This window comes from Petaurus breviceps, unplaced genomic scaffold (assembly GCF_028583685.1).
Source record: "Petaurus breviceps papuanus isolate PSGF00001 unplaced genomic scaffold, PetGlider_PUasm1.0 118, whole genome shotgun sequence".
Lineage (NCBI taxonomy): Eukaryota > Metazoa > Chordata > Mammalia > Diprotodontia > Petauridae > Petaurus > Petaurus breviceps.
The window spans coordinates 4,756,936-4,772,445 of NW_027185616.1; positions in this window are offsets into that span (position 1 = coordinate 4,756,936).

The window sequence follows — 15,510 nt, forward strand, 5'->3', positions numbered from 1 at the left end:
AAGAGAAGAGAAGAGAAGAGAAGAGAAGAGAAGAGAAGAGAAGAGAAAGAAGAGAAGAGAAGAGAAGAGAAGAGAAGAGAAGAGAAGAGAAGAGAAGAGAAGAGAAGAGAAGAGAAGAGAAAGAGAGAGAAAGGGAGGGAGGAGAGAGAGATTATGACTCAACTGATGACATAAGGAAAAACTGATAAATGATTAAGGATAGGGACAGGCACTGGTCCTATGATTTCAGTGGTAAATTTCCCCTCTCAATGCAATTGGTACTTTCTCCATGAATTATAATCTTAGAGCATTACTTGGAACAACCTTTAAGAGAGGTTAAGCGAATTGTTTGGTATCACATAATCCAGATGTGTCAAAGACAAGACCTGGATTTAGGTTTTCTTGGTTCTGGGGCTGCCTCCAAATCATTATACCAAAATGCCTCTTACTAATGATTTCCCTTAAATTCCCTTAAAAATGGAATAAGTTGCTTTAGAATATTGGTAGTTCTACCATTTCAAGAATATCCCATGTTCTATATTATGCTCCCCTTCCAGCTGCCATTCTTTCAGGCAGGGGCCAGATGACAATTTGTTAGGGGAGATGTCAAAGGAATTTCTGCTCAGGAACAATTCAGAATAAGTGATCTCTAAGGGCCCTCCAAACTCTTTGGGTTCATGACTTTGCATTGTACGGACCTTCCAACCTTGATTTCCTGTGATTTTCTTTTTTTTTTTATTTAATTTTTAAGCAATCGGGGTTAAGTAACTTGCTCAAGGTTACACAACCAGTTATTTCTGGGTGTGGTGCTAAGTATCTGAGCCCAGATTTGATCCCCAGGTCATCCCAACACTGGAGCCAGTGCTCTTACTTGCTGAGCCACCTGGCCGCCCCGATTTCCTGTGATTTTCTATTCTAAGGTGTCATGCATCTCTGACAGTCTAGATTCTAAAATCCTTTCTGGCATTCATATTTTATATTCTCTGGTCCCTTTTAATTCTGACATTTGTGGCATAGTAGAAAGAGACCTGCATTTGGAGTTATGAAGATCTGGGTTTGAATCTCACTTCTTACATTTACTAACCTTGTGACCACGATCAAGGCACTTCTCTGGGTCTCAATTTCCCCATCTTGAAACACCAATCATAATACCTGAAGTATGCTCTTCCCAAGATTGTTGTGAGATTCAGAAGACACATAATATATATTAAGTGCTTTGTAAACTTTAAACCATTTATATGAATGAATTTCAGGTATTAGTTTGGTTCTAATATATGATTCATTTGCTTTTGACCTAATTAAAACAAAGCCCAAGGCCAAATTTAGCACATGGACCCCATCCCTCAGCTTGGGACTCCAGAATCAGGTGTGAATGTTGACAAAAGAATGTTTGGGATTTCTAAACCAGCACCACCTTTCCCAGGAAGGAAAGAGTCCAGTCTCAGTAAATGGAGTTTTGCTGAAGCATTCACCAGTGAGTAACACTTTTTGTGCCTGTCTTTTTAGAAAGCTCTCTGCTGCCACAAGAAGCTAGGTTACTGCTAATTGCAATTTGCTGCTTTTCCCTGAAGCTCTTTCTTAGCTCCTCGTATCTCACCCCAACCACTTGCCACCTGAAAAACCACTCTCCTGCTCTCTGAGAGACTTAGCACCCTAATGTGTGCACCACTGGTTCTTTCTACCCATTAAGAAAAGAACAAAAAACAAAAACATTTTCTATTCTTATCCTTTCTACTTCTCTGGTTCTATATTCCATTCCCCCCTTCAAGGCTTCAAAATACTATCTGACATGGATGGCAGAGGAGAAGCATCATGGTGCAGTAGAGGGAAAGTTGGATTTGGGTTGGAAGAGAAAGGGTCTGTGTTCAGATCCCAATTCTGTTACTTAATTCCTTTGTGTTTTGGAGTCTGTTTCCTAATCTGTTAAATGAAGATGCTCTACTAACTGTGGGAGTTAGCTCCATGGTCTGTTGTATTTCACCATCTATGATCATATGACCTGGGTTCACAACCTAACTCTACTGCTTATGCTACCTTTGTGACCTTGGGCAAGTCACTTAACCTCTGGGGCTCTCAGTTTCCAAAACCTATAAAATGAGGGGCTTGTACTAGATGACCTTTGGGGTCCCTTCCAGCTCTAAATCTGTGATGCTGTAAGCTTATGACTTGAGTTTAAATCCTGGCTCTTCTGCCAAAATTAACTGTTGTGATCTTGGCCAAACCAGTTAGCTTTAGTTTTCTTACCTGTAAAATGAGAGATTTAGACTAGATCGGGAGCTTTTAACCCAGAGTTGAACTTAAAAAAAATATTTTGCTAACTATTTTAATATAATTATTTTCCTTTGCAATGCTCCACATTTTATTTCATGTACTTAAAGTCATTTTGAGAAGGGATTCATGGGCTTCATTGGAGTGCCAAAGAGGTCTGTGACACAAAAGGTGAAGAAATTGAATCAGAGATCAGCCAACTGTGGCCTGAATACCAAATCTGGAATTTTCGTGTTTTTAAATAAATGAAACTTCATTTTAAAATCTAAAAACCATTCTTAGAGGCAGGCCGTACAAGAACAGGCCACCTGCTGTCTGAAGGTAGTTTGCTGACCCCTGGATTAGACATTGATCAAAATTGCTTCCAGCTCTAAATTGATCTCACCTATACATACAGTGTGTAACCTTTTAACAAATGTGTTCTCAAACATTATCTCTTTTCATTCTCACCCCAACCTTGTAAGGCAGTCCTTGTTTTATGAATTAGAAAATGGAAGGTCATAGCGGTTTGAAATGGTTTTAAGCCACGGCTTCCAATGTAGCACCCTGGAACTGAAACCTGGATTTTCTCATGCCAAGTTCAGCGTACTTTCTTTTCCCTCTTTCCCTCTTATGGTACTTTTAGGTCACTTAGATTGCCAATTACCAAGGCACATTTTTTGCTACCCCCTCTCTTCTGCATTGTTGTTTGAGTTGTACCCAACTCAGCAAAGATACTGGAGTGGTTTGCCATTTCTTTCTCTAACTCATTTTACAGATGAGGAAACTGCGGCAAACAGGGTAAAGTGACTTACTCAGGGTCAAAAAGCTAGTAAATGTCTGAGGCTGGATGTGAACTCAAGTCCTCCTGACTCCAGGGCCAGCACTCTGCTGTGATACCTAGATACCCTTTTCTTCTGTATGACTTCATGTATTTTATGATCCATAATGATTGTATTTTAAAACAAAACAAACGATTTAGATGAAGGGGTTCAGTATAATATAGTGTAAAATGTGATGACTGGAGTGGTGGAGATGTTTTCTCTATCCTCAGCCTGTATTGCCATGGGATAGTGAACACTTAGCTAGAACCCCAAGGGCACCTCGCTAGTGTCGGTTCATCATGTGAGGCCTTGGACAAGTCACTGCCTCAGTTTCCTCAGCAATAAAAAGGAAAGCTAGGTGACAGTGGGGTTGGAGTTGATCTTGAAGCTGTCTTCCAGTTCTGTGATGCTATAATGCATTTGCATCTTTCCTTTAATCCTCTGACTTTGTCTCAAGTCATGTTGCTCCTCAATTTCTCCTCTGTTCCAAAAAGTACTGAGTTTAGAAAATCATCTGAGCCTATATATCATTGTTGGGAGCCAAAGAGGCCTGAGCCAGGACTTCAGATAATTAATTACCTTGATGTCAGTGGACCCGAATATCAAAGACCTCTTTGAGAAGCGACTTTTCCTCAAGTTAGCTCCTGAGTTCTTTGTTATGGGTTACACTTATAAGCACGTTACTTGAGTTCTGAGATCAATAGAGTATACCCCAAGATTTTAGTTATTAAGAGCTAAAATATTTGATTCAGCATTCAGGTATCTTTGGGTGCTCAGCTCTAAATGTGATGTCTTTTGAGGATTGCAGCTTTGGCTTTGAAGTTTGCTCTCAATTGACTGCAACTGCATTAGCAGATACCTGAAGGTCAAAGGTCTTACTCTAAGACTTTAGTCACCTAGAAACAAATCCTTATTAAATTATCTAATCTGTGCTACTTCCAGGATACAACAGACTAGGTAATGATTAGAAAACTTGAGTCCTATTCCTTTGTCTCTTTTGCTCTGTAAAAACCTTGTCCTGAGAATCAATAAATGGAGTTCATCATTCTTCCTTGAACTACCCACATGGCCTGGTCATTTCTTATTCACGTCTCCAAATCATGCTAAGTGCTGGACACTGAGCAGCCCACGGCATATCATAGGCCATTACCTGAGTGACAGTTAAAAACAATGTAAGAAGAACCTTGGATCTGGCAATGAGAAGACCTGGATTCAGTTCAGTTCTGGGGTAATTTGGGCAAGTAGCTTCACCCCTCTGGTCCTCAGGTACTTCATTTGTAAAATAAGGGAGATGTGAATCTAGTCAATCAAATCCTTTTTATTAAGGGAATTTGTTCTGTGAAGTTTGGAGTCAGTCAAAGGGCAGCTCTTGAGGACGTGGAAGGTCACATGTGGCCTTGAGGCCTCAGGTTCCCCACCCCTGGACTAGATGATGTCTAGGGGGACCCATGTCATAGCTAGGAATCCTACAGCAGATGAAGCCACTGGAGGTGCATGATGAATGAATGACCACTGGATGGCGACATTTCCACTTGGAGAGATTCTGCCGCTAGTGAGGTACAGATTAACCTCTTGTAGAAGTTGTTAGGAAATACAATTGGAGCTGGCCATGGTCCTTGGTCAGTCATACAGCTGTAGTCCTAAATGCTTTAGGACAGCAGCAACAATAGCTTACCACATGCCTGAGCTGCCTAATTTGTTTAATAACCTAACAAAGGCAATCTGGGCTCCATAAGGCATGAATACAAGACGTCCAGTGGTGAATGATGACAGAGCATTTTTTATGACCGTTAGTATTCCCTTAATACCCACTGAGACAACCAAGCAAGGTTTCCAGATAGAACACTACATTTGGAGTCAGGGAGAACTAGATCCAAATTCTGCCTCCATATGGGGAAGGAGTCTGAACCAGCCATTCTTCCTCCCTTTCTTGTCTCTGCTTCTGATGTTACCATCAAGCCCCTTACACATCTGTAATGGAAACGCAAATTTAAAGATCCTCCCTGCCCCTAGACTAAAGTGCACATGGAGCCTGGGGTGGGAGGCTTGTTTTTCAGTAGATACTTTTTGATCGGCCAGTGGGTCCAGAAGGTTGTTACATTCTCTGAGCCAGGAGAAGGCTATATAAGCCCTGATGTGAGGCTTTGCTTTCGGGCTCACTTTGAGAAGTGTTGTGTGATTTGATGAGATGAGTCTCTGGGAAGCCATTGTTGAGAGCCCCCCAGCTTTGAAAAACCCAGATATTGATTTGGTATGGATGTAATGGTTGGACAGTTTGGAAACCTTGATCTGTTTCTCTGTCTTGGTAATTCTGTCTGTATACTCTGAAGTTCGGGGTGCTGACCTTTTCCCCCTGAACTAGGTAAACGATATATGTTTGACTGATTAAAGTAAGCTTGTTAACCCATTTTGAGTTGCTTTCCTTTAGCAAAGCAGATCTAAGAACCTTTGTTGGCAGCCACCCTGGGGACCCCTGGAGTGCTTGCTGCTACAACATCTTCTTCTCCTTCCATGTCTTTGCAGTTGCCTTTTCTGTGTTCTTAGAATGTAAGCTCATAGGGGACAGCTAGGTGGTACAGTGAATAGAGTCTGGAGTCAGGAGGACCTAAGTTCAAATCAGTCTTAGACACCTAACTCTTACTAGCCATGTGACCTTGGGCAAGTCACTTAACCCCAATTGCCCTGCCCTCCCCCCTCCATAAAGAAAAAAAAAAGAATGTAAGCTCATTGAGAACAGGGATACTTGTACTTGTATCCTCAGCACTTAGTACAGTGAGTGAAACATGGTAAGAGCTTAATACATGCTTGTTAGCTGACTCTGACACTTGTCTATAGCCAACCATAAGTCAAGGCTCATAGCTCTAGAACTGGGAAGGACCTCAGGCTATCTTCTCCAACCCTTCATTTTATAGTTGAGGATAGAGGTATTTAAATGACTGACCCCAAGTCACCCAGATAATAGCACTAACTTTCTCATCTGGGAAATAAGAGTAATACTAACTGTGACGGTCTTAAAGAGTTGTTAGGAAGTTTAAATGAGAGAACATATGGAAAGTACTTTATAGTGGTACATACATGTCTATTGTTGTTATTGAAGTCACTATATTGATATTTCTATCAACCTCTTAATCAAGGGGCATTCATTGAATCTTCAAATCATAGAACCAGAGAATTTCATGGTTGGAAGGGATCTCAGGGATTACTCAATCAATCCACCTCTTTCCTGATGAAAATTTCCTTCAGCATTCCAACCAGGTGCTGTCCCAGCCTCCACTTAACGAAGTCAACACTTGTGAAGGAAATGCATTTGAGGATTCATGGGATCGTTGACGAAGAGCTGTAATAGACCTTAAAGGCTTTTTGTCCTACCCTTCTTGGCATTAGAAGAGCTGAGACAGAGAGTTTCAGTGACATGTTCAGGGTTATAAAACTAGTAGGTGTTGGAGGCAGGATTTGAACCCAATCTTTTCCACTATACCATGGTACCCCCTAACCTAATTGGTTTGGAAATTTTTCTGCATATGAAGTTGGAATATGCCTTCTCGTACCTTCCACTTACTGGTCCTAGTTCCATAATCCATTATCTGGAGCTTAGTGGAACAAATTTAACCTTCTTACCCATGACACCCCTTAAAACACTTGAAGGCAATTATTATTCCTCTCCTCTTTTCTTCTTTAAGTTAAACATCTTCAGTTCCTTGAAATGAATCCATATCACATACCTCTGAGTCTTCTCTTCATCCTGCTCACCTCCCCATGGGTTCCCTCCAGCTCATCAATATCCTTCCCAAAGTGTGGCATCCAGATCTGATGATCATCTCTGCTCCAGATGTGGTCTGACCAGAATAAAGCATGGCACCGCTATCCACTCTCGTGTGGCGTGGTCTGCCTCTCTTCTTACAGTCACCTTAAAACAGAAGAGCACATTAGCTATGGCTGTGTCATCTTGCTGACTCATAGTGAGCTCATAGATGCTTTCTAGATGTATGACCTTGGGCAAGTCATTTAAACTCTGCCTGCCTCCATTTCCTCAGTTGTAAAATAAGGAGCATAACAGCACCTCCCTCCCAGGGTCATTGTGAGGATCAAATGAGATATTAATTGAAAAGTACTTAGCACAGTGCCTGGTACATAGTAGGTGCTTAATAAGTGTTGGTTCCTTTCACAAGTCATGAGAAACCCTTCTGACTTCATCCTGGAAAGCAGTTTTGCTCCACTACCCTGATCCTTTTCTTGTACAGTGGAATTTTTTTTTTAATCCAAGAGAAGGAGTTTACATTTAAACAAATTAAATTTCATCTTATTAAGTCCAAACCATTATAAAGATCTTCTGGGATCATGATTCTACTGTCTAGTGTATATATAACCTTCCTCCCAACTATATTTACAATTTAAAACACCCTCTAAGGTAGGCAGTGAAGCTTTTTAATTCCCCCATTTTATAGTTGGAGAAACTGAGCCTCATAGAGACAGAGCAATTTGCTATGGTCACTTGACCAGTATGTGACTTAACTCATAAGCCCAGGTCCTAGATTCCAAGCCATTGCTCTTTCCAATCCACAGTTGTTTCCAATTACAGGTAATTTATCACAGTTTAACTCTAAAATGCTACGTTATTATGTAGGTCCATCGTTAAGAAAATCAAACACACTGTAAAGCTGTTTTTCTCAGACCATGTTTTAATTGTAGCCAATGGCTTAGGAAAATTATATACTGAATTAGAGTGTGGAAAAAGTCAGGCTCAAATTTGTAGTGAAATCTTGTTAATATGGTTTTAGTGAAAAAAGAAAATGAAGGGTCTGTATTAATTTAAAATAGTCTACTGTGTGTGAGAGAGACAGAGAGAGACACAGAAAGAGAGAGAGAGACAGAGAAAGAGAGAGAGATTCTTTTCATCTTTTTATGTTATGGATCCCTTTTATTTTGTGGCAAAGCTGATGGATTCTCAGAATTAAGTATTTAAATGCATAAAATAAAATAACATCCCAAAAGATACCAATTGTATTGAAATACAGTTATCAGAATGTTGAAAAGAAAACAAAACAAATTTAAAAAAATAAATTCATAAACCCTATATTAAGAAACCCTGCATTGGATATAGTTCTTGGAAAGTGAATATCCGAGGAACTTCAGGGACATACTCTGAGACATGGCCTTGATTTATTCTTCTTAGACCCACATTTGACTTATAGGTACCTCTTTAATCATTTGATTAACTACAGGAAAACTAAGGGAAACACATCATCGTTTCCTTTCTGCTGCCATTAGAAACTGTCTGTGAAATCCAGGCATACTTGAAAGTCTTTACAATTTACTTACAAAGATTGTATGTATTAATTGAGTCAAGATGAGTAATTGATATCTAAACCCAAATCCAGATCCTGGGATCCCAGGGGATCTATTCTTCTTAACTTGGGATCTATGAACTTTTTATTTTTCAAATTATATGTGTTACTATGTTAATAAGTATATTTCAATATAACTGACTTTCTTTGTAATCCTATATATTTTATTTCATGTATTTAGAAACACTATTCGGAAAAGGGGTCCTTAGGCTTCACCTTGTCTTCCAAAGATGTTCATGACACTCAAATAGTAGTAGTGTAACTAAGTGGTCCAGGGGGTAAGAGAGCTGGACATGAAGTTCTGAGTCCTGAATAAATATTAGCTTTGTGACCCTGGGGGCAAGTCACTTAACTTCTCTCAGTCTCAGTTTCTTTATTTGAAAAGTGGGGATAATAAAAGCATGTACCTCTCAGGACTATTGTGAGAATCAAGTGAGAGTACGTTGCTTTGGAAACCCTAAAGTGCTATATAAATGCTATATTAGTTGTAGTAGAAGCAGTAGTTACTGCTACTACTACTAGTAACAGTAGTAGTGGTGGTAGTAGTAGTAGTGGTGGTACTAGTAAGAGTACTATGTCTGTTTCAGCTGCTCCCCTATTGATGGATTCTCAGTTTATTTCTGATCAGTTTCTACCACTACATGAATGCTGATATAAATATCTTGATATGTAGTGGGTCTTTGTTTCTACCTTTAATATCCTAGTCGCTCAGTAGTGAGATTGCTATGTCAAAGGGTATAGATAGGCATTTTTCCTGCATAATTCTAAATGGATATCCCAAATAGTTGATGCCTACTTTTGTATGAAGCTTTGCCCAATGCTCCTCTCTCACCCTGCCCCCATATTCCTATATATATATTATTCTTCCTCTGAACTCCCATAGCTATGAATCTATACCCCTTGTATACTCTTAAGTATAATTTTATATTAATTTTTTTGTGTTCATGTCCTAGTTCTTTACTAGACTTTCCCTATCCAGGAAGATAATGAAAGTCTCATTTGAACTTTATATTTCTTCCAGCACTTAGCACCGAGTTTTTCAGTTTTATTAAGATTTATTCACACTAATAAATTGTTGGTAACTTGAACTGCAGTGAATTTCTCAGGTAACTGAAGCTTAACCTTTAAGACCTCAAAAATTAAGATTCAACCACACTTTAGTGCTTCAGAATACTTGTGATTAATTGCTGTTGGCACTCTACCAGTCCAGACCACAACTCCCTCATGTAATAGTAGATAGTTCTTCATCAGTAGCTGTGGCCAGAAAACAAAACTCTATCAACTTTCATGCCCATCAGCCATGGTAGTCAATGCTCTGTGCTTCCTCATGCTTAGGTAGACTAATTCTCAGATGACATATATGCCCATTGCCTGGATTGTATTTGAAGCCTTTCCATATGAGTGGGTCCTGCCAAAGCTTGCATTCTACTTATTTACCTCTAATAATCCAAAATAGCTTCCATGTCCTGATGAAGCATTTCAGGCTGACATTAATAGACATATTTTAACCAGTTTGGACATACAACTTTGAAAAATGTGTAACGCAGATCCCTATCTTCTTCAATAGCATGTGTTGAATATAACATATTTCCTTGATGACTCATGGTTTTTTTTTATTCTATAGTACTTTATTTTTTTCTAATTCCATGTAAATATAATTTTCAACATTCATTTTCTGAAAGATTTTGAGTTCCTATTTTTTCCACCCTCCTTCCTTCTTCTCCCTCACCTCTCCAAGATGTCAAGCAATTTGATAAAATCATAGATGTGTAATTATGTAAAACATATTTCCACATTACTTATGTTGTGAAAGAAGAAATAAGAACAAAAGGTAAAAACATGAAAAAATCCCCAAATGTAAAAATAGTATGTTTCAATTTACATTCAAACTCCATCAGATTTTTCTCTGGATGTTGATAGCATTTTTCATTATGAGTCTTTCAAAGTTGTCTTGGATCATTGTATTGCTGAGAAGAGCTAAATCAATTGTAGTTGATCATGGCACAGCAACACTGTTATGTACAATGTTATTCCAGTTCTTCTCACTTTGCTCACCATCAATTCATGTAAATCTTTCCAGGTTTTTCTTAAATCTGCCTGCTCATTTTTTCTTATAGCACAATAATATTCCATTACATTCATATACCACAACTTGTTCAGCCATTTCCCAGTTGACGGGCATCACCTCAATTTCCAATTCTTTGCCACCACAGAGTTGCTATATTTTTGTGCATATAGATCGTTTTCCCTTTTTTATGATCTCTTTGCTATATAGTCCTTATAGTAGTATTGCTGGATGAAAGGGTATGCATAGTTTGATTGCCCTTTGGGCATAGTTACAAATTCCTTTCCAGAATGATGACTCATGATTATTTTAATGAGCATCTATTATTGATTGTGCTGCATGTAATATAGGAGATTCAAAGAATGTCAGATGTCTGGAAAGGACTTTAGGGATTGTTTAATCTAATCTCTTTATTTGACTGATAAAGAACTTTTGTTCATAGAGAGCAAGTGAATTCCCAAAATTCTCATAGACAATGAACGACAGAGCCTTGGCTAGAACTCAAGTTTCTTAATTTCTAATCCACCTCTCTTTTATTATAGCATGATCACTTGTGGGTTTTGCCTCCCCTATCCCTGTCACTTGATACTGAATTCTGCTTCTTGCTTTTTGTCCTCTTAATTTGCTGTGAACTGGGAAAAGAAGTCAATGGGCATATTACAGTTTTGTGTAAAATAAGAGTAAATCAGCTCTAAGTTAGGCCCTGAACAATTCTGTTAATACAATGCAGGAGCTGTAATCCAAAGCCTTGGTAACATCTGTTAACTGCTGATAAAATGACTTGTTTTCTTCCTCCTGACATTCTATAGTCTAAGATCTTTTCTTGCCTTGGGTCTCACATGTTTTCTGTATCTGTATATCTGTTAGGTGGTAGAATTCAAGAAGTATCTTCTTAGATGGAGAAAAAGACTATGCTACATAAAGTAAGAAATTGTGAGCTGTTAAAATGCCATCAGGAAGACACTTTCATCTTAATGTAGTACCTTCCCAGTATACATTACATATGCCAGTCCTATTTGAGGAGTATGATATTTAGGCTCCTAAACAAGCTGTTATAGAAATGTTAGATCTGCACTTCTCTTTGAAATGTATTAAAAGTTAATATATCCTGAAGGTAGCACAGTATTGTTTTATATGTGGTATGGCACCAGACTTCAGCACTATGCAGGCTGTAGAAGTTAGTTTGTTAGCTAAATGACTCAGGTGCTTCCTATACTGGCCTTCCTCCCAATTGTCACATTGTACATCAGGATTGAGGCAGAAAGTGGTCCTCAAAATCATATATGAGTAAGAAGACTCTTAACTGCCAGCAACATTGATGGGGAGGCAGCATGACTTTGGGTTAGGAATCATATAATGTTAGTACTTGAAGGAACTCTAGAACACTGAAAAGAATGTTAGTCAATCACTATTATGTGCCTCCTATGTGCTAGGCATTATGCTAAACACTAGAATGTTAGAGGAAGAAGGAACCTTGAAACGTAGACTTTTAGAGCTATAAGGGAGCTTAGAACCTGAAAAGTGATCCTGTTTCCTTATTATACTGACAACCATTGAAATAGCCACATTTTGCCCATAGGCCACTTGGCCCTTCCCAGATTCCGACAAATTTCTTTTGGGTCTATGGAGTGGGGAAAAGGGGCCAGGATGTAGGTGAGAGAAAGATGACTCCGTATTTGTGTTTTAGATTGTGATTAGTTGAGACTTTTTATAGTAAAGATCTTGCAATAAAATCAACAAATATTTATTAAGCATCTACTATATGTAAGGTATTGTGTTAGATGCTAGGGATAAAAGGCAAAACACATAAGGTCCTTTCCTCAAGAGGTTTCATTCTACTGGTGAAGGAAATCCAGTTATCCCTTCTCTATTCCATCTATCCCATTTCTACTTTCCCTCTTGCGGTTTTGATATATCATGGATTGGCATAAAGAAATTAAATAGGAATTTTTTTGTAGTTGTATGGAAGCTGCAGATGACATGAAAATAACACAGAAAAAGCTAGAAACTCAGAGATGCATAAAATATATGTGTAGTATTATATAATATCAACATTTCATAATAATTCATACCCCCTGGGTATGAAAGGAAGGCCAAAAACTTTTCATTGATTTTCCAGATCAGGGGGTGCTGCCCTAACCCCTGCAATGTGGAAGGGGTAACCGTACTCAGGTGGATCTGTGATTTTGCCAATTAGGATGTTACCTCCAGATGATTCAGATCACAACCCACCCATGCCATTCCAACCTGTTAGACTCATTCATATCCTCTCATAAGTTCTCCACAAGGGGTTCTCACAATTCACCTGACTTTCTCCTAGTTCTGTAGAATTCTTAGGATTTTTACCTATTGTCCATTGCCCCCATGAGACCAGCTCATCTTCTCTTCCTATATTGCATGTCCATTGATATATTTAATTCCTATTCTTTGAAATCCTTTATTTGTTGTATGTTGCAACCTGCTTCCAACTTAACATCACCTTCAACCTGATGTTGATTTCCATTCTTTGGAGACGACTATGCTCCATGGTTCATAGTCTACACAACAGTCCTGATAGAGTATATTTAAAAGATAGACCTTGGTTTCCAGGAGAAACTTTGGATCGTTAAAAGAGTTTTACAATGTTTGGAAGGTAATTCAGCTCCTTCCTTCTGTTTAATACTGGCCAAATTAATTTTTCATCTGTACTGTCTGTCCATACTAATTAATAAGTTCTATATATTGTCTGGGCAGCTAGGTGGTACAATGGATAGAATGAAGGGCCTGAAGGAATTAGGACATTTTCTGAGTTCAAATCTAACCTCAGACACTTATTAGTTGTGTGACCCTGGGCAAGTCACTTAACCCTGTTTGCCTCAGTTTCCTCATCTGTAAAAATGAGCTTGACCAGGAAATGGCAATCCAGTCTAATATCTTTGCCAAGTAAATCCCAAATGGTGTCACAAGGAGTTGAACATGACTGAAACTACTGAACAACAAAAAATTAGGTTTTTTCTATCTAACTTCATGTCTTAATCTATCCTGGAATTGAAAATATTTTAATGAAGGTATTAGTGGGGAACAGGCAGCATTTCTCAATCAATGGTTTACAATGGACCACATCTATACCATTTTGCAATTAACTGAAAGATGTAGAAAATACAAGATCCCACTGTGTTTAGTATTAGTCATTTAGGGAAAAATAAACCTCTTGATTCAATAAAACAAAACACTGCCTCAAAGGTTCTTTTCCAATAAGGTTTCCCTGATCCATGCATTAAAATCATACATGATTCCTTGAAAGATATTACAATAGACATAACCATGTTCCTTGGCCCTCTGATGATGAACATCAGGTGAGGCATAAACATGGCACTGTCAGTTCAAAGGTGTATGCCACTATGAGAAGAAGGTCCGATGGAGAATCAAAGTAGAAGAGGGTTTCCCTGTGAATAGAGAAGTCCTTCAGATGCTAAAGTTTTGTCGGTGACATCATTCCAATTGCACAAAGTCCCAGAACATTGCAGAGGTTCCTGGAGGAGATCCCAAATTGTTCGAGAGATTTCCGCTTGACTTTCCTCATGGAAAGACGAAGGGAACAAGGAGAATCCTTTATTTAGATAATGTCTGGGTATAATTTCAGGAGAAGGGAGAGAGCATTTATAACTGGAGGAAAAAAAAAAAAAGCATTTCTGTAGACGTTACATGAGTTGATTGTTGTAAATCTGTAAGGGACTGAAAAAAATTGCTGCAGACCTGAGGGTGTGAATCAGTAAGTTAAATGGACTGCCTTCACAGGACTAAAGCACCTACTTATGAGGACAAACCAAAGCAGCTTCCACCACGTGTCCATGGGTTCATGCTCTCTTGGTCCCGTAGTGCTGGAGACCAGTTTTTCTGCTTAGACTTCAAGTGTAGGTGAGGCAAAATTAGGGGAAGGCAAATGGGGCTTTATCTTAGAGCCTTAGAGAATTCTAATCTTATATTTCATAAGGTAGAAACAACTGAGCTTTGCAACTAGTTAGCAAGAATAATTCATTAAAATAAGAAGCTTCCCAAATGGCATGCTTTATATCTCACCTCTCCCCACCCTTCCAACACTCATATGGCCCAATGACCCAAGGTCTCTGTTTCATTTCTGGAGGCAGGTGTGTGTGTGTGTGTGTATGTGTGTGTGTGCATGTGTGTGTGTTCACGTGTATGCACGGCATGTGGGTGTGTGCTCCTTGCCACAGGTACTGAAATCACTAATAACAGCTCTAATGTGTCCTTAGCTTCAAAACAAGGTAGTTAGACTTGAATCCTAATGTGTTTTCTACTTCTCATATTCTTAGATGGCTAAATAGGAGAAATGATCAGAAATGGCTTTCAAGTAAACATTTGTTTTTCTCTCTCCCCTGCCCCACAAATTGTATCTTATACCTCTCAATGTAATGTGCAATTAAACTTATAAATACCTGCTAAAAACAATTTTAAGCTAGAGGGATACGGTGGTGACAATATCTCTGGCCTCAGAGGACCTAGGAGAATCAAAAAAAGGCCTCTTGTAAGAGAGGCTGATTGAAGCTGTATTTTCAGGGAAGTTGGGGATTCTAAGAGGGAGAGATGAAGAGGGCATACTTTCCCTGCATGGGGACGGACAGACTGCATGGAGAAATAGAGATGCAAAATGGAAAGTTGCCTATGAGGAAGGTTATTTAGGGCAATTTGACTGGGACAGAGAAGAAAACTATTACACATTTATTATAAATATATTATAAATTCATTTATTTTTGGAGGACTTTTGATGTTAAACCTCCTAGTTGAAAGGATTTTAGACCAGTGAGATTTACAGTTTGAATTTTGGAATAAAGTCTTCAGAATTCATCTGAGATTTCAGAGCATCTTCAGATGTTATTACCATGACCAGCTATGCCTTACTCTCCCCTCAGGCTGTGTTTTCCAAGGTGAAAGTAACAGGCATGTAATCAAGCCTGATGGACATCAGTCAGTTTTACTCAGGGATGGAAAATTAAACACACTTAAGGATTAGGAGAAAGGATGGACATATGATAGATTGTAAGATCAAAGA